Source organism: Somniosus microcephalus, unplaced genomic scaffold (genome assembly GCF_052327205.1).
Source record: "Somniosus microcephalus isolate GS21.2 unplaced genomic scaffold, FLI_Smic_1.0 unresolved_chr2, whole genome shotgun sequence".
Taxonomy (NCBI): domain Eukaryota; kingdom Metazoa; phylum Chordata; class Chondrichthyes; order Squaliformes; family Somniosidae; genus Somniosus; species Somniosus microcephalus.
This window is the reverse complement of record NW_028225180.1, coordinates 84,261,037-84,287,013: the sequence shown is the minus strand read 5'-3', so window position 1 is coordinate 84,287,013 and position 25,977 is coordinate 84,261,037. Positions and strand designations below refer to the sequence as shown.

Sequence of the window (25,977 nt, the reverse complement as noted above, 5' to 3'; positions counted from 1 at the left end):
TGTTCAGCAGGGTCAGGGTTAAACGGGCCCGAGTCTCCGTTGTGTAAGTGTGCAGTGTTCCTGTGTGTTCAGGAGGGTCAGGGTTAACCGGGCCCGAGTCTCGGTTGTGTAACTGTGCAGTGTTCCTGTGTGTTCAGCAGGGTCAGAGTTAAACGGGCCCGGGTCTCCGTTGTGTAACTGTGCAGTGTTCCTGTGTGTTCAGCAGGGTCAGGGTTAAACGGGCCCGGGTCTCCGTTGTGTAACTGTGCAGTGCTCCTGTGTGTTCAGCAGGGTCAGAGTTAAACGGGCCCGGGTCTCCGTTACGTAACTGTGCAGTGCTCCTGTGTATAAACAGCAGGGTCAGGGTTAAACGGGCCCGAGTCTCCGTTGTGTAACTGTGCAGTGTTCCTGTGTGTTCAGGAGAGTCAGGGTTAAACGGGACTGAGTCTCCGTTGTGTAACTGTGCAGTGTTCCTGTGTGTTCAGCAGGGTCAGGGTTAAACGGGACTGAGTCTCCGTTGTGTAACTGTGCAGTGTTCCTGTGTGTTCAGCAGGGTCAGGGTAAAACGGGCCCGAGTCTCCATTGTGTAACTGTGCAGTGTTCCTGTGTGTTCAGCAGGGTCAGGGTTAAACGGGCCCGAGTCTCCGTTGTGTAACTGTGCAGTGTTCCTGTGTATTCAGCAGGGTCAGGGTTAAACGGGCCTGGGTCTCCGTTGTGTAACTGTGCAGTGTCCCTGTGTGTTCAGCAGGGTCAGGGTTAAACGGGACTGAGTCTCCGTTGTGTAACTGTGCAGTGTTCCTGCGTGTTCAGCAGGGTCAGGGTTAAACGGGCCTGCGTCTCCGTTGTGTAACTGCGCAGTGTTCCTGTGTGTTCAGCAGGGTCAGGGTTAAACGGGCCTGGGTCTCCGTTGTGTAACTGTGCAGTGTCCCTGTGTGTTCAGCAGGGTCAGGGTTAAACGGGACTGAGTCTCCGTTGTGTAACTGTGCAGTGTTCCTGTGTGTTCAGCAGGGTCAGGGTTAAACGGGCCCGGGTCGCCGTTGTGTAACTGTGCAGTGTTGCTGTGTGTTCAGCAGGGTCAGGGTTAAACGGGCCCGAGTCTCCGTTGTGTAACTGTGCAGTGCTCCTGTGTGTTCAGCAGGGTCAGGGTTAAACGGGCCCGAGTCTCCATTGTGTAACTGTGCAGTGTTCCTGTGTGTTCAGCAGGGTCAGGGTTAAACGGGCCCGGGTCTCCATTGTGTAACTGTGCAGTGTTCCTGTGTGTTCAGCAGGGTCAGGGTTAAACGGGCCCGAGTTTCCGTTGTGTAACTGTGCAGTGTTCCTGTGTGTTTAGCAGGGTCAGGGTTAAACGGGCCTGGGTCTCCGTTGTGTAACGGTGCAGTGTTCCTGTGTGTTCAGCAGGGTCAGGGTTAAACGGGCCTGGGTCTCCGTTGTGTAACTGTGCAGTGTTCCTGTGTGTTCAGGAGGGTCAGGGTTAACCGGGCCCGAGTCTCGGTTGTGTAACTGTGCAGTGTTCCTGTGTGTTCAGCAGGGTCAGGGTTAAACGGGCCCGAGTCTCCGTTGTGTCACTGTGCAGTGTTCCTGTGTGTTCAGCAGGGTTAGGGTTAAACGGGCCCGAGTCTCCATTGTGTAACTGTGCAGTGATCCTGTCTGTTCAGCAGGGTCAGGGTTAAACGGGCCCGAGTCTCCGTTGTGTAACTGTGCAGTGTTCCTGTGTGTTCAGCAGGGTCAGGGTTAAACGGGCCCGAGTGTCCGTTGTGTAACTGTGCAGTGTTCCTGTGTGTTCAGCAGGGTCAGGGTTAAACGGGCCCGAGTCTCCGTTGTGTAACTGTGCAGTGTTCCTGTGTGTTCAGCAGGGTCAGGGTTAAACGGGCCCGAGTCTCCGTCGTGTAACTGTGCAGTGTTCCTGTGTGTTCAGCAGGGTGAGGGTTAAACGGGCCCGAGTCTCCATTGTGTAACCGTGCAGTGTTCCTGTGTGTTCAGCAGGGTCAGGGTTAAACGGGCCCGAGTCTCCGGTGTGTAACTGTGCAGTGTTCCTGTGTGTTCAGCAGGGTCAGGGTTAAACGATCCCGAGTCTCCACTGTGTAACTGTGCAGTGTTCCTGTGTATTCAGCAGGGTCAGGGTTAAACGGGCCCGAGTCTCCGTTCTGTAACTGTGCAGCGTTCCTGTGTGTTCAGCAGGGTCAGGGTTAAACGGGCCCGAGTCTCCGTTGTGTAACTGTGCAGTGTTCTTGTGTGTTTAGCAGGGTCAGGGTTAAACGGGCCTGGGTCTCCGTTGTGTAACTGTGCAGTGTTCCTGTGTGTTCAGCAGGGTCAGGGTTAAACGGGACTGAGTCTCCGTTGTGTAACTGTGCAGTGTTCCTGTGTGTTCAGCAGGGTCAGGGTTAAACGGGCCCGGGTCTCCGTTGTGTAACTGTGCAGTGTTCCTGTGTGTTCAGCAGGGTCAGGGTTAGCGGGACTGAGTCTCCGTTGTGCAACTGTGCAGTGTTCCTGTGTGTTCAGCAGGGTCAGGGTTAAACGGGCCCGAGTCTCCGGTGTGTAACTGTGCAGTGTTCCTGTGTGTTCAGCAGGGTCAGGGTTAAACGGGCCCGAGTCTCCGTTGTGTAACTGTGCAGTGTTCCTGTGTGTTCAGCAGGGTCAGGGTTAAACGGGCCCGAGTCTCCGTTGTGTAACTGTGCAGTGTTCCTGTGTGTTCAGCAGGGTCAGGGTTAAACGGGCCTGGGTCTCCGTTGTGTAACCGTGCAGTGTTCCTGTGTGTTCAGGAGGGTCAGGGTTAACCGGGCCCGAGTCTCGGTTGTGTAACTGTGCAGTGTTCCTGTGTGTTCAGCAGGGTCAGGGTTAAACGGGCCCGAGTCTCCGTTGTGTAACCGTGCAGTGTTCCTGTGTGTTCAGGAGGGTCAGGGTTAACCGGGCCCGAGTCTCGGTTGTGTAACTGCGCAGTGTCCCTGTGTGTTCAGCAGGGTCAGAGTTAAACGGGCCCGGGTCTCCGTTGTGCAACTGTGCAGTGTTCCTGTGTGTTCAGTAGGGTCAGGGTTAAACGGGCCCGGGTCTCCGTTGTGTAACTGTGCAGTGTTCCTGTGTGTTCAGCAGGGTCAGGGTTAAACGGGCCCGAGTCTCCGTTGTGTAACTGTGCAGTGTTCCTGTGTGTTCAGCAGGGTCAGGGTTAAACGGGCCCGAGTCTCCGTTGTGTAACTGTGCAGTGTTCCTGTGTGTTCAGGAGAGTCAGGGTTAAACGGGACTGAGTCTCCGTTGTGTAACTGTGCAGTGTTCCTGTGTGTTCAGCAGGGTCAGGGTTAAACGGGCCCGAGTCTCCGTTGTGTAACTGTGCAGTGTTCCTGTGTGTTCAGCAGGGTCAGGGTTAAACGGGCCCGAGTCTCCGTTGTGTAACTGTGCAGTGTTCCTGTGTGTTCAGCAGGGTCAGGTTTAAACGGGCCCGAGTCTCCGTTGTGTAACTGTGCAGTGTTCCTGTGTGTTCAGGAGGGTCAGGGTTAAACGGGACTGAGTCTCCGTTGTGTAACTGTGCAGTGTTCCTGTGTGTTCAGCAGGGTCAGGGTTAAACGGGCCCGGGTCTCCGTTGTGTAACTGCACAGTGTTCCTGTGTGTTCAGCAGGGTCAGGGTTAAACGGGCCCGGGTCTCCGTTATGTAACTGTGCAGTGCTCCTGTGTATATACAGCAGGGTCAGGGTTAAACGGGCCCGAGTCTCCGTTGTGTAACTGTGCAGTGTCCCTGTGTGTTCAGCAGGGTCAGGGTTAAACGGGCCCGGGTCTCCGTTACGTAACTGTGCAGTGCTCCTGTGTATAAACAGCAGGGTCAGGGTTAAACGGGCCCGAGTCTCCGTTGTGTAACTGTGCAGTGTTCCTGTGTGTTCAGGAGAGTCAGGGTTAAACGGGACTGAGTCTCCGTTGTGTAACTGTGCAGTGTTCCTGTGTGTTCAGCAGGGTCAGGGTTAAACGGGACTGAGTCTCCGTTGTGTAACTGTGCAGTGTTCCTGTGTGTTCAGCAGGGTCAGGGTAAAACGGGCCCGAGTCTCCATTGTGTAACTGTGCAGTGTTCCTGTGTGTTCAGCAGGGTCAGGGTTAAACGGGCCCGAGTCTCCGTTGTGTAACTGTGCAGTGTTCCTGTGTATTCAGCAGGGTCAGGGTTAAACGGGCCTGGGTCTCCGTTGTGTAACTGTGCAGTGTCCCTGTGTGTTCAGCAGGGTCAGGGTTAAACGGGACTGAGTCTCCGTTGTGTAACTGTGCAGTGTTCCTGTGTGTTCAGCAGGGTCAGGGTTAAACGGGCCTGCGTCTCCGTTGTGTAACTGCGCAGTGTTCCTGTGTGTTCAGCAGGGTCAGGGTTAAACGGGCCTGGGTCTCCGTTGTGTAACTGTGCAGTGTCCCTGTGTGTTCAGCAGGGTCAGGGTTAAACGGGACTGAGTCTCCGTTGTGTAACTGTGCAGTGTTCCTGTGTGTTCAGCAGGGTCAGGGTTAAACGGGCCCGGGTCGCCGTTGTGTAACTGTGCAGTGTTGCTGTGTGTTCAGCAGGGTCAGGGTTAAACGGGCCCGAGTCTCCGTTGTGTAACTGTGCAGTGCTCCTGTGTGTTCAGCAGGGTCAGGGTTAAACGGGCCCGAGTCTCCATTGTGTAACTGTGCAGTGTTCCTGTGTGTTCAGCAGGGTCAGGGTTAAACGGGCCCGGGTCTCCATTGTGTAACTGTGCAGTGTTCCTGTGTGTTCAGCAGGGTCAGGGTTAAACGGGCCCGAGTTTCCGTTGTGTAACTGTGCAGTGTTCCTGTGTGTTTAGCAGGGTCAGGGTTAAACGGGCCTGGGTCTCCGTTGTGTAACGGTGCAGTGTTCCTGTGTGTTCAGCAGGGTCAGGGTTAAACGGGCCTGGGTCTCCGTTGTGTAACTGTGCAGTGTTCCTGTGTGTTCAGGAGGGTCAGGGTTAACCGGGCCCGAGTCTCGGTTGTGTAACTGTGCAGTGTTCCTGTGTGTTCAGCAGGGTCAGGGTTAAACGGGCCCGAGTCTCCGTTGTGTCACTGTGCAGTGTTCCTGTGTGTTCAGCAGGGTTAGGGTTAAACGGGCCCGAGTCTCCATTGTGTAACTGTGCAGTGATCCTGTCTGTTCAGCAGGGTCAGGGTTAAACGGGCCCGAGTCTCCGTTGTGTAACTGTGCAGTGTTCCTGTGTGTTCAGCAGGGTCAGGGTTAAACGGGCCCGAGTGTCCGTTGTGTAACTGTGCAGTGTTCCTGTGTGTTCAGCAGGGTCAGGGTTAAACGGGCCCGAGTCTCCGTTGTGTAACTGTGCAGTGTTCCTGTGTGTTCAGCAGGGTCAGGGTTAAACGGGCCCGAGTCTCCGTCGTGTAACTGTGCAGTGTTCCTGTGTGTTCAGCAGGGTGAGGGTTAAACGGGCCCGAGTCTCCATTGTGTAACCGTGCAGTGTTCCTGTGTGTTCAGCAGGGTCAGGGTTAAACGGGCCCGAGTCTCCGGTGTGTAACTGTGCAGTGTTCCTGTGTGTTCAGCAGGGTCAGGGTTAAACGATCCCGAGTCTCCACTGTGTAACTGTGCAGTGTTCCTGTGTATTCAGCAGGGTCAGGGTTAAACGGGCCCGAGTCTCCGTTCTGTAACTGTGCAGCGTTCCTGTGTGTTCAGCAGGGTCAGGGTTAAACGGGCCCGAGTCTCCGTTGTGTAACTGTGCAGTGTTCTTGTGTGTTTAGCAGGGTCAGGGTTAAACGGGCCTGGGTCTCCGTTGTGTAACTGTGCAGTGTTCCTGTGTGTTCAGCAGGGTCAGGGTTAAACGGGACTGAGTCTCCGTTGTGTAACTGTGCAGTGTTCCTGTGTGTTCAGCAGGGTCAGGGTTAAACGGGCCCGGGTCTCCGTTGTGTAACTGTGCAGTGTTCCTGTGTGTTCAGCAGGGTCAGGGTTAAACGGGCCCGAGTCTCCGTTGTGTAACTGTGCAGTGTTCCTGTGTGTTCAGCAGGGTCAGGGTTAAACGGGACTGAGTCTCCGTTGTGTAACTGTGCAGTGTTCCTCTGTGTTCAGCAGGGTCAGAGTTAAACGGGCACGAGTCTCCGTTGTGTAACTGTGCAGTGTTCCTGTGTGTTCAGCAGGGTCAGGGTTAAACAGGCCCGAGTCTCCGTTGTGTAACTGTGCAGTGTTCCTGTGTGTTTAGCAGGGCCAGGGTTAAACGGGCCTGGGACTCCGTTGTGTAACTGTGCAGTGTTCCTGTGTGTTCAGCAGGGTCAGGGTTAAACGGGCCCGAGTCTCTGTTGTGTAACTGTGCAGTGTTCCTGTGTGTTCAGCAGGGTCAGGTTAAACGTGACTGAGTCTCCGTTGTGTAACTGTGCAGTGTTCCTGTGTGTTCAGCAGGGTCAGGGTTAAACGGGCCCGAGTCTCCATTATGTAACTGTGCAGTGTTCCTGTGTGTTCAGCAGGGTCAGGGTTAAACGGGCCCGGGTCTCCGTTGTGTAACTGTGCAGTGCTCCTGTGTGTTCAGCATGGTCAGGGTTAAACGTGTCCGAGTCTCCGTTGTGTAACTGTGCAATGTTCCTGTGTGTTCAGCAGGGTCAGGGTTAAACGGGCCCGAATCTCCGTTGTGTAACTGTGCAGTGTTCCTGTGTGTTCAGGAGAGTCAGGGGTAATCGGGCCCGAGTCTCCGTTGTGTAACTGTGCAGTGTTCCTGTGTGTTCAGCAGGGTCAGGATTAAACGGGCCCGAATCTCCGTTGTGTAACTGTGCAGTGTTCCTGTGTGTTCAGGAGAGTCAGGGGTAAACGGGCCCGAGTCTCCGTTGTGTAACTGTGCAGTGTTGCTGTGCGTATACAGCAGGGTCAGGGTTAAATGGGCCCGAGTCTCCGTTGTGTAACTGTGCAGTGTTCCTGTGTGTTCAGGAGGGTCAGGGTTAACCGGGCCCGAGTCTCGGTTGTGTAACTGTGCAGTGTTCCTGTGTGTATACAGCAGGGTCAGGGTTAAATGGGCCCGAGTCTCCGTTGTGTAACTGTGCAGTGTTCCTGTGTGTTCAGCAGGGTCAGGGTTAAACGGGCCCGGGTCTCCGTTGTGTAACTGTACAGTGTTCCTGTGTGTTCATCAGGGTCAGGGTTAAACGGGCCCGAGTCTCTGTTGTGCAACTGTGCAGTGTTCCTGTGTGTTCATCAGGGTCAGGGTTAAACGGGCCCGAGTCTCCGTTGTGTAACTGTGCAGTGTTCCTGTGTGTTCAGCAGGGTCAGGGTTAAACGGGACTGAGTCTCCGTTGTGTAACTGTGCAGTGTTCCTGTGTGTTCAGGAGGGTCAGGGTTAAACGGGACCGAGTCTCCGTTGTGTAACTGTGCAGTGTTCCTGTGTGTTCAGCAGGATCAGGGTTAAACGGGCCCGAGTCTCCGCTGTGTAACTGTGCAGTGTTTCTGTGTGTTCAGCAGGGTCAGGGTTAAACGGGCCCGAGTCTCCGTTGTGTAACTGTGCAGTGTTCTTGTGTGTTTAGCAGGGTCAGGGTTAAACGGGCCCGGGTCTCCGTTGTGTAACTGTGCAGTGTTCTTGTCTGTTTAGCAGGGTCAGGGTTAAACGGGCCCGGGTCTCCGTTGTGTAACTGTGCAGTGTTCCTGTGTGTTCAGCAGGGTCAGGGTTAAATGGGCCTGAGTCTCCGTTGTGTAACTGTGCAGTGTTCCTGTGTGTTCAGCAGGGTCAGGGTTAAACGGGCCCGAGTATCCGTTGTGTAACTGTGCAGTGTTCCTGTGTGTTCAGCAGGGTCAGGGTTAAACGGGCCCGAGTCTCCGTTGTGTAACTGTGCAGTGTTCCTGTGTGTATAGCAGGGTCAGGGTTAAACGGCCCTGGGTCTCCGTTGTGTAACTGTGCAGTGTTCCTGTGTGTTCAGGAGGGTCAGGGTTAAACGGGCCCGGGTCTCCGTTGTGTAACTGTGCAGTGTTCCTGTGTGTTCAGCAGGGTCAGGGTTAAACGGGCCCGGGTCTCCGTTGTGTAACTGTGCAGTGTTCCTGTGTGTTCAGCAGGGTCAGGGTTAAACGGGCCCGGGTCTCCGTTGTGTAACTGTGCAGTGTTCCTTTGTGTTCAGCAGGGTCAGGGTTAAACGGGCCCGAGTCTCCGTTGTGTAACTGTGCAGTGTTCCTGTGTGTTCAGCAGGGTCAGGGTTAAACGGGCCTGGGTCTCCGTTGTGTAACTGTGCAGTGTTCCTGTGTGTTCAGCAGGGTCAGGGTTAAACGCGCGCGAGTCTCCGTTGTGTAACTGTGCAGTGTTCCTGTGTTTTCAGCAGTGTCAGGGTTAAACGGGCCCAAGTCTCCGTTGTGTAACTGTGCAGTGTTCCTGTGTGTTCAGCAGGGTCAGGGTTAAACGTGTCCGAGTCTCCGTTGTGTAACTGTGCAGTGTTCCTGTGTGTTCAGCAGGGTCAGGGTTAAACGGGTCTGCGTCTCCGTTGTGTAACAGTGCAGTGTTCCTGTGTGTTCAGCAGGGTCAGGGTTAAACGGGCCCGGGTCTCCGTTGTGTAACTGTGCAGTGCTCCTGTGTGTTCAGCAGGGTCAGGGTTAAACGGGCCCGAGTCTCCGTTGTGTAACTGTGCAGTGTTCCTGTGTGTTCAGCAGGGTCAGGGTTAAACGGGCCCGAATCTCCGTTGTGTAACTGTGCAGTGTTCCTGTGTGTTCAGGAGGGTCAGGGTTTACCGGGCCCGAGTCTCGGTTGTGTAACTGTGCAGTGTTCCTGTGTGTATCCAGCAGGGTCAGGGTTAAATGGGCCCGAGTCTCCGTTGTGTAACTGTGCAGTGTTCCTGTGTGTTCAGCAGGGTCAGGGTTAAACGGGCCCGGGTCTCCGTTGAGTAACTGTGCAGTGTTCCTCTGTGTTCAGCAGGGTCAGGGTTAAACAGGCCTGGGTCTCCGTTGTGTAACTGTGAAGTGTTCCTGTGTGTTTCCAGCAGGGTCAGGGTTAAACGGGCCCGAGTCTCCATTGTGTAACTGTGCAGTGTTCCAATATGTTCAGCAGGGTCTGGGTTAAACGGGCCCGGGTCTCCGTTGAGTAACTGTGCAGTGTTCCTGTGTGTTCAGCAGGGTCAGGGTGAAACGGGCCTGGGTCTCCGTTGTGTAACTGTGCAGTGTTCCTCTGTGTTCAGCAGGGTCAGGGTTAAACGGGCCTGGGTCTCCGTTGTGTAACTGTGCAGAGTTTCAATATGTTCAGCAGGGTCAGGGTTAAACGGGCCCGAGTCTCCATTGTGTAACTGTGCAGTGATCCTGTGTGTTCAGCAGGGTCAGGGTTAAACGGGCCCGAGTCTCCGTTGTGTAACTGTGCAGTGTTCCTGTGTGTTTAGCAGGGTCAGAGTTAAACGGGCCCGGGTCTCCGTTGTGTAACTGTGCAGTGTTCCTGTGTGTTCAGTTGGGTCAGGGTTAAACGGGCCCGGGTCTCCATTGTGTAACTGTGCAGTGTTCCTGTGTATATACATTAGGGTCAGGGTTAAACGGGCCCGAGTCTCCGTTGTGTAACTGTGCAGTGTTCCTGTGTGTTCAGCAGGGTGAGGGTTAAACGGGCCTGGGTCTCCGTTGTGTAACTGTGCAGTGTTCCTGTGTGTTCAGCAGGGTCAGGGTTAAACAGGCCCGAGTCTCCGTTGTGTAAGTGTGCAGTGTTCCTGTGTGTTCAGGAGGGTCAGGGTTAAACGGGCCCGAGTCTCCGTTGTGTAACTGTGCAGTGTTCCTGTGTGTATAAAGCAGGGTCAGGGTTAAATGGGCCCGAGTCTCCGTTGTGTAACTGTGCAGTGTTCCTGTGTGTTCAGCAGGGTCAGGGTTAAACGGGCCCGAGTCTCCGTTGTGTAACTGTGCAGTGTTCTTGTGTGTTTAGTAGGGTCAGGGTTAAACGGGCCCGAGTCTCCGTTGTGTAACTGTGCAGTGTTCCTGTGTGTTCAGCAGGGTCAGGGTTAAACAGGACTGAGTCTCCGTTGTGTAACTGTGCAGTGTTCTTGTGTGTTCAGCAGGGTCAGGGTTAAATGGGCCCGGGTCTCCGTTGTGTAACTGTGCAGTGTTCCTGTGTGTTCAGCAGAGTCAGGGTTAAACGGGCCTGAGTCTCCGTTGTGTAACTGTGCAGTGTTCCTGTGTGTTCAGCAGAGTCAGGGTTAAACGGGCCCGAGTCTCCATTGTGTAACTGTGCTGTGTTCCTGTGTGTTCAGCAGAGTCAGGGTTAAACGTGTCCGAGTCTCCGTTGTGTAACCGTGCAGTGTTCCTGTGTGTTCAGCAGGGTCAGGGTTAAACGGGCCTGCGTTTCCGTTGTGTAACTTTGCAGTGTTCCTGTGTGTTCAGCAGGGACAGGGTTAAACGGGCCCGAATCTCCGTTGTGTACCTGTGCAGTGTTCCTGTGTGTATACAGCAGGGTCAGGGTTAAACGGGCCCGAGTCTCCGTTGTGTAACTGTACAGTGTTCCTCTGTGTTCATCAGGGTCAGGGTTAAACGGGCCCGGGTCTCCGTTGTGTAACTGTGCAGTGTTCCTGTGTGTTCAGCAGGGTCAGGGTTAAACGGGCCCGAGTCTCCGTTGTGTAACTGTGCAGTGTTCCTGTGTGTTCAGCAGGGTCAGGGTTAAACGGGCCTGCGTTTCCGTTGTGTAACTGTGCAGTGTTCCTGTGTGTTCAGCAGGGTCAGGGTTAAACGGGCCTGCGTTTCCGTTGTGTAACTGTGCAGTGTTCCTGTGTGTTCAGCAGGGTCAGGGTTAAACGGGCCCGAATCTCCGTTGTGTAACTGTACAGTGTTCCTGTGTGTTCATCAGGGTCAGGGTTAAACGGGCCCGAGTCTCTGTTGTGTAACTGTGCAGTGTTCCTGTGTGTTCAGGAGGGTCAGGGTTAAACGGGACCGAGTCTCCGTTGTGTAACTGTGCAGTGTTCCTGTGTGTTCAGCAGGATCAGGGTTAAACGGGCCCGAGTCTCCGCTGTGTAACTGTGCAGTGTTTCTGTGTGTTCAGCAGGGTCAGGGTTAAACGGGACTGAGTCTCCGTTGTGTAACTGTGCAGTGTTCCTGTGTGTTCAGCAGGGTCAGAGTTAAACGGGCCCGAGTCTCCGTTGTGTAACTGTGCAGTGTTGCTGTGTGTATAGCAGGGTCAGGGTTAAACGGGACTGAGTCTCCGTTGTGTAACTGTGCAGTGTTCTTGTGTGTATAGCAGGGTCAGGGTTAAACGGGCCTGGGTCTCCGTTGTGTAACTGTGCAGTGTTCCTGTGTGTTCAGCAGGGTCAGGGTTAAACGGGCCCGGGTCTCCGTTGTGTAACTGTGCAGTGTTCCTGTGTGTTCAGCAGGGTCAGGGTTAAACGGGCCCGGGTCTCCGTTGTGTAACTGTGCAGTGTTCCAGTGTGTTCAGGAGGGTCAGGGTTAACCGGGCCCGAGTCTCGGTTGTGTAACTGTGCAGTGTTCCTGTGTGTTCAGCAGGGTCAGAGTTAAACGGGCCCGAGTCTCCGTTGTGTAACTGTGCAGTGTTCCTGTGTGTTCAGCAGGGTCAGGGTTAAACGGGCCCGAGTCTCCGTTGTGTAACTGTGCAGTGTTCCAGTGTGTTCAGCAGGGTCAGGGTTAAACGGGCCCGAGTCTCCATTGTGTAACTGTGCAGTGTTCCTGTGTGTTCAGCAGGGTCAGGGTTAAACGGGCCCGAGTCTCCGTTGTGTAACTGTGCAGTGATCCTGTGTGTTCAGCAGGGTCAGGGTTAAACGGGCCCGAGTCTCCGTTGAGTAACTGTGCAGTGTTCCTCTGTGTTCAGCAGGGTCAGGGTTAAACGGGCCCGAGTCTCCGTTGTGTAACTGTGCAGTGTTCCTGTGTGTTCAGCAGGGTCAGGGTTAAACGGGCCCGGGTCGCCGTTGTGTAACTGTGCAGTGTTCCTGTGTGTTCAGCAGGGTCAGGGTTAAACGGGCCCGAGTCTCCGTTGTGTAACTGTGCAGTGTTCCTGTGTGTTCAGCACGGTCAGGGATAAACGGGCCCGAGTCTCCATTGTGTAACTGTGCAGTGTTCCTGTGTGTTCAGCAGGGTCAGGGTTAAACGGGCCCGAGTCTCCGTTGTGTAACTGTGCAGTGTTCCTCTGTGTTCAGCAGGGTCAGGGTTAAACGGGCCCGAGTCTCCGTTGTGTAACTGTGCAGTGTTCCTGTGTGTTCAGCAGGGTCAGGGTTAAACGGGCCTGGGTCTCCGTTGTGTAACTGTGCAGTGTTCCTGTGTGTTCAGCAGGGTCAGGGTTAACCGGGCCCGAGTCTCGGTTGTGTAACTGTGCAGTGTTCCTGTGTGTATACAGCAGGGTCAGGGTTAAACAGGCCCGAGTCTCCGTTCTGTAACTGTGCAGTGTTCCTCTGTGTTCACGAGGGTCCGGGTTAAACGGGCCCGAGTCTCCGTTGTGTAACTGTGCACTGTTCCTGTGTGTTCAGCAGGGTCAGGGTTAAACGGGCCTGGGTCTCCGTTGTGTAACTGTGCAGTGTTCCTGTGTGTTCAGCAGGGTCAGGGTTAAGCGGGCCCGGGTCTCGGTTGTGTAACTGTGCAGTGTTCCTGTGTGTATACAGCAGGGTCAGGGTTAAACGGGCTCGAGTCTCCATTGTGTAACTGTGCAGTGTTCTGTGTGTTCAGCAGGGTCAGGGTTAAACGGGCCTGGGTCTCGGTTGTGTAACTGTGCAGTGTTCCTGTGTGTTCAGCAGGGTCAGGGTTAAACGCGCGCGAGTCTCCGTTGTGTAACTGTGCAGTGTTCCTGTGTTTTCAGCAGTGTCAGGGTTAAACGGGCCCAAGTCTCCGTTGTGTAACTGTGCAGTGTTCCTGTGTGTTCAGCAGGGTCAGGGTTAAACGGGCCTGGGACTCCGTTGTGTAACTGTGCAGTGTTCCTGTGTGTTCAGCAGGGTCAAGGTTAAATGGGCGCGAGTCTCCGTTGTGTAACTGTGCAGTGTACTTGTGTGTTCAGCAGGGTCAGGGTTAAACGGGCCCGAGTCTCCGTTGTGTAACTGTGCAGTGTTCCTGTGTGTTCAGCAGGGTCAGGGTTAAACGGGCCCGGGTCTCCGTTGTGTAACTGTGCAGTGCTCCTGTGTGTTCAGCATGGTCAGGGTTAAACGTGTCCGAGTCTCCGTTGTGTAACTGTGCAGTGTTCCTGTGTGTTCAGCAGGGTCAGGGTTAAACGGGCCCGAGTCTCCGTTGTGTAACTGTGCAGTGTTCCTGTGTGTTCAGCAGGGTCAGGGTTAAACGGGCCCGAATCTCCGTTGTGTAACTGTGCAGTGCTCCTGTGTGTTCAGCAGGGTCAGGGTTAAACGTGTCCGAGTCTCCGTTGTGTAACCTTGCAGTGTTCCTGTGTGTTCAGCAGGGTCAGGGTTAAACGGTCCTGCGTTTCCGTTGTGTAACTGTGCAGTGTTCCTGTGTGTTCAGCAGGGTCAGGGTTAAACGGGCCCGAATCTCCGTTGTGTACCTGTGCAGTGTTCCTGTGTGTATACAGCAGGGTCAGGGTTAAACGGGCCCGGGTCTCCGTTGTGTAACTGTACAGTGTTCCTGTGTGTTCATCAGGGTCAGGGTTAAACGGGCCCGAGTCTCTGTTGTGTAACTGTGCAGTGTTCCTGTGTGTTCAGCAGGGTGAGGGTTAAACGGGCCCGAGTCTCCGTTGTGTAACTGTGCAGTGTTCTGTGTGTTCATCAGGGTCAGGGTTAAACGGGCCCGAGTCTCTGTTGTGTAACTGTGCAGTGTTCCTGTGTGTTCAGCAGGGTGAGGGTTAAACGGGCCCGAGTCTCCGTTGTGTAACTGTGCAGTGTTCTGTGTGTTCAGCAGGGTCAGGGTTAAACGGGCCCGAATCTCCGTTGTGTAACTGTGCAGTGTTCTTGTGTGTTCAGCAGGGTCAGGGTTAAACGGGCCCGAGTCTCCGTTGTGTAACTGTGCAGCGTTCCTGTGTGTTCAGCAGGGTCAGGGTTAAACGGGCCCGAGTCTCCGTTGTGTAACTGTGCAGCGTTCCTGTGTGTTCAGCAGGGTCAGGGTTAAACGGGCCCGAGTCTCCGTTGTGTAACTGTGCAGCGTTCCTGTGTGTTCAGCAGGGTCAGGGTTAAACGGGCCCGAATCTCCGTTGTGTAACTGTGCAGTGTTCCTGTGTGTTCAGCAGGGTCAGGGTTAAACGGGCCCGAGTCTCCGTTGTGTAACTGTGCAGTGTTCCTGTGTGTTCAGCAGGGTCAGGGTTAAACGGGACTGAGTCTCCGTTGTGTAACTGTGCAGTGTTCCTGTGTGTTCAGCAGGGTCAGGGTTAAACGGGCCCGAGTCTCCATTGTGTAACTGTGCAGCGTTCCTGTGTGTTCAGCAGGGTCAGGGTTAAACGGGCCCGGGTCTCCGTGGTGTAACTGTGCAGTGTTCCTGTGTGTTCAGCAGGGTCAGGGTTAAACGGGACTGAGTCTCCGTTGTGCAACTGTACAGTGTTCCTGTGTGTTCAGCAGGGTCAGGGTTAAACGGGCCCGGGTCTCCGTTGTGTAACTGTGCAGTGTTCCTGTGTGTTCAGCAGGGTCTGGGTTAAACGGGCCCGGGTCGCCGTTGTGTAACTGTGCAGTGTTCCTGTGTGTTCAGGAGGGTCAGGGTTAACCGGGCCCGAGTCTCGGTTGTGTAACTGTGCAGTGTTCCTGTGTGTTCAGCAGGGTCAGGGTTAAACGGGCCCGAGTCTCCGTTGTGTAACTGTGCAGTGTTCCTGTGTGTTCAGCAGGGTCAGGGTTAAACGGGCCCGAGTCTCCGTTGTGTAACTGTGCAGTGTTCCTGTGTGTTCAGCAGGGTCAGGGTTAAACGGGCCCGAGTCTCCATTGTGTAACTGTGCAGTGTTCCTGTGTGTTCAGCAGGGTCAGGGTTAAACGGGCCCGAGTCTCCGTTGTGTAACTGTGCAGTGATCCTGTGTGTTCAGCAGGGTCAGGGTTAAACGGGCCCGAGTCTCCGTTGAGTAACTGTGCAGTGTTCCTCTGTGTTCAGCAGGGTCAGGTTTAAACGGGCCCGAGTCTCCGTTGTGTAACTGTGCAGTGTTCCTGTGTGTTCAGCAGGGTCAGGGTTAAACGGGCCCGGGTCGCCGTTGTGTAACTGTGCAGTGTTCCTGTGTGTTCAGCAGGGTCAGGGTTAAACGGGCCCGAGTCTCCGTTGTGTAACTGTGCAGTGTTCCTGTGTGTTCAGCACGGTCAGGGATAAACGGGCCCGAGTCTCCATTGTGTAACTGTGCAGTGTTCCTGTGTGTTCAGCAGGGTCAGGGTTAAACGGGCCCGAGTCTCCGTTGTGTAACTGTGCAGTGTTCCTCTGTGTTCAGCAGGGTCAGGGTTAAACGGGCCCGAGTCTCCGTTGTGTAACTGTGCAGTGTTCCTGTGTGTTCAGCAGGGTCAGGGTTAAACGGGCCTGGGTCTCCGTTGTGTAACTGTGCAGTGTTCCTGTGTGTTCAGCAGGGTCAAGGTTAAATGGGCGCGAGTCTCCGTTGTGTAACTGTGCAGTGTACTTGTGTGTTCAGCAGGGTCAGGGTTAAACGGGCCCGAGTCTCCGTTGTGTAACTGTGCAGTGTTCCTGTGTGTTCAGCAGGGTCAGGGTTAAACGGGCCCGGGTCTCCGTTGTGTAACTGTGCAGTGCTCCTGTGTGTTCAGCATGGTCAGGGTTAAACGTGTCCGAGTCTCCGTTGTGTAACTGTGCAGTGTTCCTGTGTGTTCAGCAGGGTCAGGGTTAAACGGGCCCGAGTCTCCGTTGTGTAACTGTGCAGTGTTCCTGTGTGTTCAGCAGGGTCAGGGTTAAACGTGTCCGAGTCTCCGTTGTGTAACCGTGCAGTGTTCCTGTGTGTTCAGCAGGGTCAGGGTTAAACGGGCCTGCGTTTCCGTTGTGTAACTGTGCAGTGTTCCTGTGTGTTCAGCAGGGTCTGGGTTAAACGGGCCCGAATCTCCGTTGTGTCCCTGTGCAGTGTTCCTGTGTGTATACAGCAGGGTCAGGGTTAAACGGGCCCGGGTCTCCGTTGTGTAACTGTACAGTGTTCCTGTGTGTTCATCAGGGTCAGGGTTAAACGGGCCCGAGTCTCTGTTGTGTAACTGTGCAGTGTTCCTGTGTGTTCAGCAGGGTGAGGGTTAAACGGGCCCGAGTCTCCGTTGTGTAACTGTGCAGTGTTCTGTGTGTTCATCAGGGTCAGGGTTAAACGGGCCCGAGTCTCTGTTGTGTAACTGTGCAGTGTTCCTGTGTGTTCAGCAGGGTCAGGGTTAAACGGGCCCGAGTCTCCGCTGTGTAACTGCAGTGTTTCTGTGTGTTCAGCAGGGTCAGGGTTAAACGGGCCCGGGTCTCCGTTGTGTAACTGTGCAGCGTTCCTGTGTGTTCAGCAGGGTCAGGGTTAAACGGGCCCGAATCTCCGTTGTGTAACTGTGCAGTGTTTTGTGTGTTCAGCAGGGTCAGGGTTAAACGGGCCCGAGTCTCCGTTGTGTAACTGTGCAGCGTTCCTGTGTGTTCAGCAGGGTCAGGGTTCAACGGGCCCGAGTCTCCGTTGTGTAACTGTGCAGCGTTCCTGTGTGTTCAGCAGGGTCAGGGTTAAACGGGCCCGAGTCTCCGTTGTGTAACTGTGCAGCGTTCCTGTGTGTTCAGCAGGGTCAGGGTTAAACGGGCCCGAATCTCCGTTGTGTAACTGTGCAGTGTTCCTGTGTGTTCAGCAGGGTCAGGGTTAAACGGGACTGAGTCTCCGTTGTGTAACTGTGCAGTGTTCCTGTGTGTTCAGCAGGGTCAGGGTTAAACGGGACGGAGTCTCCGTTGTGTAACTGTGCAGTGTTCCTGTGTGTTCAGCAGGGTCAGGGTTAAACGGGCCCGAGTCTCCGTTGTGTAACTGTGCAGTGTTCCTGTGTGTTCAGCAGGGTCAGGGTTAAACGGGACTGAGTCTCCGTTGTGTAACTGTGCAGCGTTCCTGTGTGTTCAGCAGGGTCAGGGTTAAACGGGCCCGGGTCTCCGTGGTGTAACTGTGCAGTGTTCCTGTGTGTTCAGCAGGGTCAGGGTTAAACGGGACTGAGTCTCCGTTGTGTAACTGTGCAGTGTTCCTGTGTGTTCAGCAGGGTCAGAGTTAAACGGGCCCGGGTCTCCGTTGTGTAACTGTGCAGTGTTCCTGTGTGTTCAGCAGGGTCAGGGTTAAACGGGCCCGGGTCTCCGTTGTGTAACTGTGCAGTGTTCCTGTGTGTTCAGCAGGGTCAGGGTTAAACGGGCCCGGGTCTCCGTTGTGTAACTGTGCAGTGTTCCTGTGTGTTCAGGAGGGTCAGGGTTAACCGGGCCCGAGTCTCGGTTGTGTAACTGTGCAGTGTTCCTGTGTGTTCAGCAGGGTCAGGGTTAAACGGGCCCGAGTCTCCGTTGTGTAACTGTGCAGTGTTCCTGTGTGTTCAGCAGGGTCAGGGTTAAACGGGCCCGAGTCTCCGTTGTGTAACTGTGCAGTGTTCCTGTGTGTTCAGCAGGGTCAGGGTTAAACGGGCCCGAGTCTCCATTGTGTAACTGTGCAGTGTTCCTGTGTGTTCAGCAGGGTCAGGGTTAAACGGGCCCGAGTCTCCGTTGTGTAACTGTGCAGTGATCCTGTGTGTTCAGCAGGGTCAGGGTTAAACGGGCCCGAGTCTCCGTTGAGTAACTGTGCAGTGTTCCTCTGTGTTCAGCAGGGTCAGGTTTAAACGGGCCCGAGTCTCCGTTGTGTAACTGTGCAGTGTTCCTGTGTGTTCAGTAGGGTCAGGGTTAAACGGGCCCGGGTCGCCGTTGTGTAACTGTGCAGTGTTCCTGTGTGTTCAGCAGGGTCAGGGTTAAACGGGCCCGAGTCTCCGTTGTGTAACTGTGCAGTGTTCCTGTGTGTTCAGCACGGTCAGGGATAAACGGGCCCGAGTCTCCATTGTGTAACTGTGCAGTGTTCCTGTGTGTTCAGCAGGGTCAGGGTTAAACGGGCCCGAGTCTCCGTTGTGTAACTGTGCAGTGTTCCTCTGTGTTCAGCAGGGTCAGGGTTAAACGGGCCCGAGTCTCCGTTGTGTAACTGTGCAGTGTTCCTGTGTGTTCAGCAGGGTCAGGGTTAAACGGGCCTGGGTCTCCGTTGTGTCACTGTGCAGTGTTCCTGTGTGTTCAGCAGGGTCAGGGTTAACCGGGCCCGAGTCTCGGTTGTGTAACTGTGCAGTGTTCCTGTGTGTATACAGCAGGGTCAGGGTTAAACAGGCCCGAGTCTCCGTTCTGTAACTGTGCAGTGTTCCTCTGTGTTCACGAGGGTCAGGGCTAAACGGGCCCGAGTCTCCGTTGTGTAACTGTGCACTGTTCCTGTGTGTTCAGCAGGGTCAGGGTTAAACGGGCCTGGGTCTCCGTTGTGTAACTGTGCAGTGTTCCTGTGTGTTCAGCAGGGTCAGGGTTAAGCGGGCCCGGGTCTCGGTTGTGTAACTGTGCAGTGTTCCTGTGTGTATACAGCAGGGTCAGGGTTAAACGGGCTCGAGTCTCCATTATGTAACTGTGCAGTGTTCCTGTGTGTTCAGCAGGGTCAGGGTTAAACGGGCACGAGTCTCCGTTGTGTAACTGTGCAGTGTTCCTGTGTGTTCAGCAGGGTCAGGGTTAAACGGGCCTGGGTCTCCGTTGTGTAACTGTGCAGTGTTCCTGTGTGTTCAGCAGGGTCAGGGTTAAGCGGGCCCGGGTCTCGGTTGTGTAACTGTGCAGTGTTCCTGTGTGTATACAGCAGGGTCAGGGTTAAACGGGCTCGAGTCTCCATTGTGTAACTGTGCAGTGTTCTGTGTGTTCAGCAGGGTCAGGGTTAAACGGGCCTGGGTCTCGGTTGTGTAACTGTGCAGTGTTCCTGTGTGTTCAGCAGGGTCAGGGTTAAACGCGCGCGAGTCTCCGTTGTGTAACTGTGCAGTGTTCCTGTGTGTTCAGCAGGGTCAGGGTTAAACGGGCCCGAGTCTCCGTTGTGTAACTGTGCAGTGTTCCTGTGTGTTCAGCAGGGTCAGGGTTAAACGTGTCCGAGTCTCCGTTGTGTAACCGTGCAGTGTTCCTGTGTGTTCAGCAGGGTCAGGGTTAAACGGGCCTGCGTTTCCGTTGTGTAACTGTGCAGTGTTCCTGTGTGTTCAGCAGGGTCTGGGTTAAACGGGCCCGAATCTCCGTTGTGTCCCTGTGCAGTGTTCCTGTGTGTATACAGCAGGGTCAGGGTTAAACGGGCCCGGGTCTCCGTTGTGTAACTGTACAGTGTTCCTGTGTGTTCATCAGGGTCAGGGTTAAACGGGCCCGAGTCTCTGTTGTGTAACTGTGCAGTGTTCCTGTGTGTTCAGCAGGGTGAGGGTTAAACGGGCCCGAGTCTCCGTTGTGTAACTGTGCAGTGTTCTGTGTGTTCATCAGGGTCAGGGTTAAACGGGCCCGAGTCTCTGTTGTGTAACTGTGCAGTGTTCCTGTGTGTTCAGCAGGGTCAGGGTTAAACGGGCCCGAGTCTCCGCTGTGTAACTGCAGTGTTTCTGTGTGTTCAGCAGGGTCAGGGTTAAACGGGCCCGGGTCTCCGTTGTGTAACTGTGCAGCGTTCCTGTGTGTTCAGCAGGGTCAGGGTTAAACGGGCCCGAATCTCCGTTGTGTAACTGTGCAGTGTTTTGTGTGTTCAGCAGGGTCAGGGTTAAACGGGCCCGAGTCTCCGTTGTGTAACTGTGCAGCGTTCCTGTGTGTTCAGCAGGGTCAGGGTTCAACGGGCCCGAGTCTCCGTTGTGTAACTGTGCAGCGTTCCTGTGTGTTCAGCAGGGTCAGGGTTAAACGGGCCCGAGTCTCCGTTGTGTAACTGTGCAGCGTTCCTGTGTGTTCAGCAGGGTCAGGGTTAAACGGGCCCGAATCTCCGTTGTGTAACTGTGCAGTGTTCCTGTGTGTTCAGCAGGGTCAGGGTTAAACGGGACTGAGTCTCCGTTGTGTAACTGTGCAGTGTTCCTGTGTGTTCAGCAGGGTCAGGGTTAAACGGGACGGAGTCTCCGTTGTGTAACTGTGCAGTGTTCCTGTGTGTTCAGCAGGGTCAGGGTTAAACGGGCCCGAGTCTCCGTTGTGTAACTGTGCAGTGTTCCTGTGTGTTCAGCAGGGTCAGGGTTAAACGGGACTGAGTCTCCGTTGTGTAACTGTGCAGCGTTCCTGTGTGTTCAGCAGGGTCAGGGTTAAACGGGCCCGGGTCTCCGTGGTGTAACTGTGCAGTGTTCCTGTGTGTTCAGCAGGGTCAGGGTTAAACGGGACTGAGTCTCCGTTGTGTAACTGTGCAGTGTTCCTGTGTGTTCAGCAGGGTCAGAGTTAAACGGGCCCGGGTCTCCGTTGTGTAACTGTGCAGTGTTCCTGTGTGTTCAGCAGGGTCAGGGTTAAACGGGCCCGGGTCTCCGTTGTGTAACTGTGCAGTGTTCCTGTGTGTTCAGCAGGGTCAGGGTTAAACGGGCCCGGGTCTCCGTTGTGTAACTGTGCAGTGTTCCTGTGTGTTCAGGAGGGTCAGGGTTAACCGGGCCCGAGTCTCGGTTGTGTAACTGTGCAGTGTTCCTGTGTGTTCAGCAGGGTCAGGGTTAAACGGGCCCGAGTCTCCGTTGTGTAACTGTGCAGTGTTCCTGTGTGTTCAGCAGGGTCAGGGTTAAACGGGCCCGAGTCTCCGTTGTGTAACTGTGCAGTGTTCCTGTGTGTTCAGCAGGGTCAGGGTTAAACGGGCCCGAGTCTCCATTGTGTAACTGTGCAGTGTTCCTGTGTGTTCAGCAGGGTCAGGGTTAAACGGGCCCGAGTCTCCGTTGTGTAACTGTGCAGTGATCCTGTGTGTTCAGCAGGGTCAGGGTTAAACGGGCCCGAGTCTCCGTTGTGTAACTGTGCAGTGTTCCTGTGTGTTCAGCAGGGTCAGGGTTAAACGGGCCCGGGTCTCCATTGTGTAACTGTGCAGTGTTCCTGTGTGTTCAGCAGGGTCAGGGTTAAACGGGCCTGGGTCTCCGTTGAGTAACTGTGCAGTGTTCCTCTGTGTTCAGCAGGGTCAGGGTTAAACGGGCCCGAGTCTCCGTTGAGTAACTGTGCAGTGTTCCTGTGTGTTCAGCAGGGTCAGGGTTAAACGGGCCCGAGTCTCCGTTGAGTAACTGTGCAGTGTTCCTCTGTGTTCAGCAGGGTCAGGTTTAAACGGGCCCGAGTCTCCGTTGTGTAACTGTGCAGTGTTCCTGTGTGTTCAGTAGGGTCAGGGTTAAACGGGCCCGGGTCGCCGTTGTGTAACTGTGCAGTGTTCCTGTGTGTTCAGCAGGGTCAGGGTTAAACGGGCCCGAGTCTCCGTTGTGTAACTGTGCAGTGTTCCTGTGTGTTCAGCACGGTCAGGGATAAACGGGCCCGAGTCTCCATTGTGTAACTGTGCAGTGTTCCTGTGTGTTCAGCAGGGTCAGGGTTAAACGGGCCCGAGTCTCCGTTGTGTAACTGTGCAGTGTTCCTCTGTGTTCAGCAGGGTCAGGGTTAAACGGGCCCGAGTCTCCGTTGTGTAACTGTGCAGTGTTCCTGTGTGTTCAGCAGGGTCAGGGTTAAACGGGCCTGGGTCTCCGTTGTGTCACTGTGCAGTGTTCCTGTGTGTTCAGCAGGGTCAGGGTTAACCGGGCCCGAGTCTCGGTTGTGTAACTGTGCAGTGTTCCTGTGTGTATACAGCAGGGTCAGGGTTAAACAGGCCCGAGTCTCCGTTCTGTAACTGTGCAGTGTTCCTCTGTGTTCACGAGGGTCAGGGCTAAACGGGCCCGAGTCTCCGTTGTGTAACTGTGCACTGTTCCTGTGTGTTCAGCAGGGTCAGGGTTAAACGGGCCTGGGTCTCCGTTGTGTAACTGTGCAGTGTTCCTGTGTGTTCAGCAGGGTCAGGGTTAAGCGGGCCCGGGTCTCGGTTGTGTAACTGTGCAGTGTTCCTGTGTGTATACAGCAGGGTCAGGGTTAAACGGGCTCGAGTCTCCATTATGTAACTGTGCAGTGTTCCTGTGTGTTCAGCAGGGTCAGGGTTAAACGGGCACGAGTCTCCGTTGTGTAACTGTGCAGTGTTCCTGTGTGTTCAGCAGGGTCAGGGTTAAACGGGCCTGGGTCTCCGTTGTGTAACTGTGCAGTGTTCCTGTGTGTTCAGCAGGGTCAGGGTTAAGCGGGCCCGGGTCTCGGTTGTGTAACTGTGCAGTGTTCCTGTGTGTATACAGCAGGGTCAGGGTTAAACGGGCTCGAGTCTCCATTGTGTAACTGTGCAGTGTTCTGTGTGTTCAGCAGGGTCAGGGTTAAACGGGCCTGGGTCTCGGTTGTGTAACTGTGCAGTGTTCCTGTGTGTTCAGCAGGGTCAGGGTTAAACGCGCGCGAGTCTCCGTTGTGTAACTGTGCAGTGTTCCTGTGTTTTCAGCAGTGTCAGGGTTAAACGGGCCCAAGTCTCCGTTGTGTAACTGTGCAGTGTTCCTGTGTGTTCAGCAGGGTCAGGGTTAAATGGGCCTGGGTCTCCGTTGTGTAACTGTGCAGTGTTCCTGTGTGTTCAGCAGGGTCAAGGTTAAATGGGCGCGAGTCTCCGTTGTGTAACTGTGCAGTGTACTTGTGTGTTCAGCAGGGTCAGGGTTAAACGGGCCCGAGTCTCCGTTGTGTAACTGTGCAGTGTTCCTGTGTGTTCAGCAGGGTCAGGGTTAAACGGGCCCGAGTCTCCGTTGTGTAACTGTGCAGTGTTCCTGTGTGTTCAGCAGGGTCAGGGTTAAACGGGCCCGAATCTCCGTTGTGTAACTGTGCAGTGCTCCTGTGTGTTCAGCAGGGTCAGGGTTAAACGTGTCCGAGTCTCCGTTGTGTAACCGTGCAGTGTTCCTGTGTGTTCAGCAGGGTCAGGGTTAAACGGGCCTGCGTTTCCGTTGTGTAACTGTGCAGTGTTCCTGTGTGTTCAGCAGGGTCAGGGTTAAACGGGCCCGAATCTCCGTTGTGTACCTGGGCAGTGTTCCTGTGTGTATACAGCAGGGTCAGGGTTAAACGGGCCCGGGTCTCCGTTGTGTAACTGTACAGTGTTCCTGTGTGTTCATCAGGGTCAGGGTTAAACGGGCCCGAGTCTCTGTTGTGTAACTGTGCAGTGTTCCTGTGTGTTCAGCAGGGTGAGGGTTAAACGGGCCCGAGTCTCCGTTGTGTAACTGTGCAGTGTTCCTGTGTGTTCAGCAGGGTCAGGGTTAAACGGGCCCGAATCTCCGTTGTGTAACTGTGCAGTGTTCTTGTGTGTTCAGCAGGGTCAGGGTTAAACGGGCCCGAGTCTCCGTTGTGTAACTGTGCAGCGTTCCTGTGTGTTCAGCAGGGTCAGGGTTAAACGGGCCCGAGTCTCCGTTGTGTAACTGTGCAGCGTTCCTGTGTGTTCAGCAGGGTCAGGGTTAAACGGGCCCGAGTCTCCGTTGTGTAACTGTGCAGCGTTCCTGTGTGTTCAGCAGGGTCAGGGTTAAACGGGCCCGAATCTCCGTTGTGTAACTGTGCAGTGTTCTTGTGTGTTTAGCATGGTCAGGGTTAAACGGGCCTGGGTCTCCGTTGTGTAACTGTGCAGTGTTCCTGTGTGTTCAGCAGGGTCAGGGTTAAACGGGCCCGAGTCTCCGTTGTGTAACTGTGCAGTGTTCCTGTGTGTTCAGCAGGGTCAGGGTTAAACGGGCCCGGGTCGCCGTTGTGTAACTGTGCAGTGTTCCTGTGTGTTCAGCAGGGTCAGGGTTAAACGGGCCCGAGTCTCCGTTGTGTAACTGTGCAGTGTTCCTGTGTGTTCAGCACGGTCAGGGATAAACGGGCCCGAGTCTCCATTGTGTAACTGTGCAGTGTTCCTGTGTGTTCAGCAGGGTCAGGGTTAAACGGGCCCGAGTCTCCGTTGTGTAACTGTGCAGTGTTCCTCTGTGTTCAGCAGGGTCAGCGTTAAACGGGCCCGAGTCTCCGTTGTGTAACTGTGCAGTGTTCCTGTGTGTTCAGCAGGGTCAGGGTTAAACGGGCCTGGGTCTCCGTTGTGTCACTGTGCAGTGTTCCTGTGTGTTCAGCAGGGTCAGGGTTAACCGGGCTCGAGTCTCGGTTGTGTAACTGTGCAGTGTTCCTGTGTGTATACAGCAGGGTCAGGGTTAAACAGGCCCGAGTCTCCGTTCTGTAACTGTGCAGTGTTCCTCTGTGTTCACGAGGGTCAGGGTTAAACGGGCCCGAGTCTCCGTTGTGTAACTGTGCACTGTTCCTGTGTGTTCAGCAGGGTCAGGGTTAAACGGGCCTGGGTCTCCGTTGTGTAACTGTGCAGTGTTCCTGTGTGTTCAGCAGGGTCAGGGTTAAGCGGGCCCGGGTCTCGGTTGTGTAACTGTGCAGTGTTCCTGTGTGTATACAGCAGGGTCAGGGTTAAACGGGCTCGAGTCTCCATTATGTAACTGTGCAGTGTTCCTGTGTGTTCAGCAGGGTCAGGGTTAAACGGGCACGAGTCTCCGTTGTGTAACTGTGCAGTGTTCCTGTGTGTTCAGCAGGGTCAGGGTTAAACGGGCCTGGGTCTCCGTTGTGTAACTGTGCAGTGTTCCTGTGTGTTCAGCAGGGTCAGGGTTAAGCGGGCCCGGGTCTCGGTTGTGTAACTGTGCAGTGTTCCTGTGTGTATACAGCAGGGTCAGGGTTAAACGGGCTCGAGTCTCCATTGTGTAACTGTGCAGTGTTCTGTGTGTTCAGCAGGGTCAGGGTTAAACGGGCCTGGGTCTCGGTTGTGTAACTGTGCAGTGTTCCTGTGTGTTCAGCAGGGTCAGGGTTAAACGCGCGCGAGTCTCCGTTGTGTAACTGTGCAGTGTTCCTGTGTTTTCAGCAGTGTCAGGGTTAAACGGGCCCAAGTCTCCGTTGTGTAACTGTGCAGTGTTCCTGTGTGTTCAGCAGGGTCAGGGTTAAATGGGCCTGGGTCTCCGTTGTGTAACTGTGCAGTGTTCCTGTGTGTTCAGCAGGGTCAAGGTTAAATGGGCGCGAGTCTCCGTTGTGTAACTGTGCAGTGTACTTGTGTGTTCAGCAGGGTCAGGGTTAAACGGGCCCGAGTCTCCGTTGTGTAACTGTGCAGTGTTCCTGTGTGTTCAGCAGGGTCAGGGTTAAACGGGCCCGAGTCTCCGTTGTGTAACTGTGCAGTGTTCCTGTGTGTTCAGCAGGGTCAGGGTTAAACGGGCCCGAATCTCCGTTGTGTAACTGTGCAGTGCTCCTGTGTGTTCAGCAGGGTCAGGGTTAAACGTGTCCGAGTCTCCGTTGTGTAACCGTGCAGTGTTCCTGTGTGTTCAGCAGGGTCAGGGTTAAACGGGCCTGCGTTTCCGTTGTGTAACTGTGCAGTGTTCCTGTGTGTTCAGCAGGGTCAGGGTTAAACGGGCCCGAATCTCCGTTGTGTACCTGGGCAGTGTTCCTGTGTGTATACAGCAGGGTCAGGGTTAAACGGGCCCGGGTCTCCGTTGTGTAACTGTACAGTGTTCCTGTGTGTTCATCAGGGTCAGGGTTAAACGGGCCCGAGTCTCTGTTGTGTAACTGTGCAGTGTTCCTGTGTGTTCAGCAGGGTGAGGGTTAAACGGGCCCGAGTCTCCGTTGTGTAACTGTGCAGTGTTCCTGTGTGTTCAGCAGGGTCAGGGTTAAACGGGCCCGAATCTCCGTTGTGTAACTGTGCAGTGTTCTTGTGTGTTCAGCAGGGTCAGGGTTAAACGGGCCCGAGTCTCCGTTGTGTAACTGTGCAGCGCTCCTGTGTGTTCAGCAGGGTCAGGGTTAAACGGGCCCGAGTCTCCGTTGTGTAACTGTGCAGCGTTCCTGTGTGTTCAGCAGGGTCAGGGTTAAACGGGCCCGAGTCTCCGTTGTGTAACTGTGCAGCGTTCCTGTGTGTTCAGCAGGGTCAGGGTTAAACGGGCCCGAATCTCCGTTGTGTAACTGTGCAGTGTTCTTGTGTGTTTAGCATGGTCAGGGTTAAACGGGCCTGGGTCTCCGTTGTGTAACTGTGCAGTGTTCCTGTGTGTTCAGCAGGGTCAGGGTTAAACGGGACTGAGTCTCCGTTGTGTAACTGTGCAGTGTTCCTGTGTGTTCAGCAGGGTCAGGGTTAAACGGGCCCGAGTCTCCGTTGTGAAACTGTGCAGTGTTCCTGTGTGTTCAGCAGGGTCAGGGTTAAACGGGCCCGGGTCTCCATTGGGTAACTGTGCAGCGTTCCTGTGTGTTCA

General features: G+C 54.7%; 1 protein-coding gene across 2 annotated transcripts in view; it reads right to left on the bottom strand.

The window, feature by feature from the left end:
- Window positions 1–25,977, bottom strand: part of sptbn2 (spectrin, beta, non-erythrocytic 2) — a 678,353-nt gene that overhangs the window by 194,130 nt on the left and 458,246 nt on the right. The window lies entirely within an intron of this gene.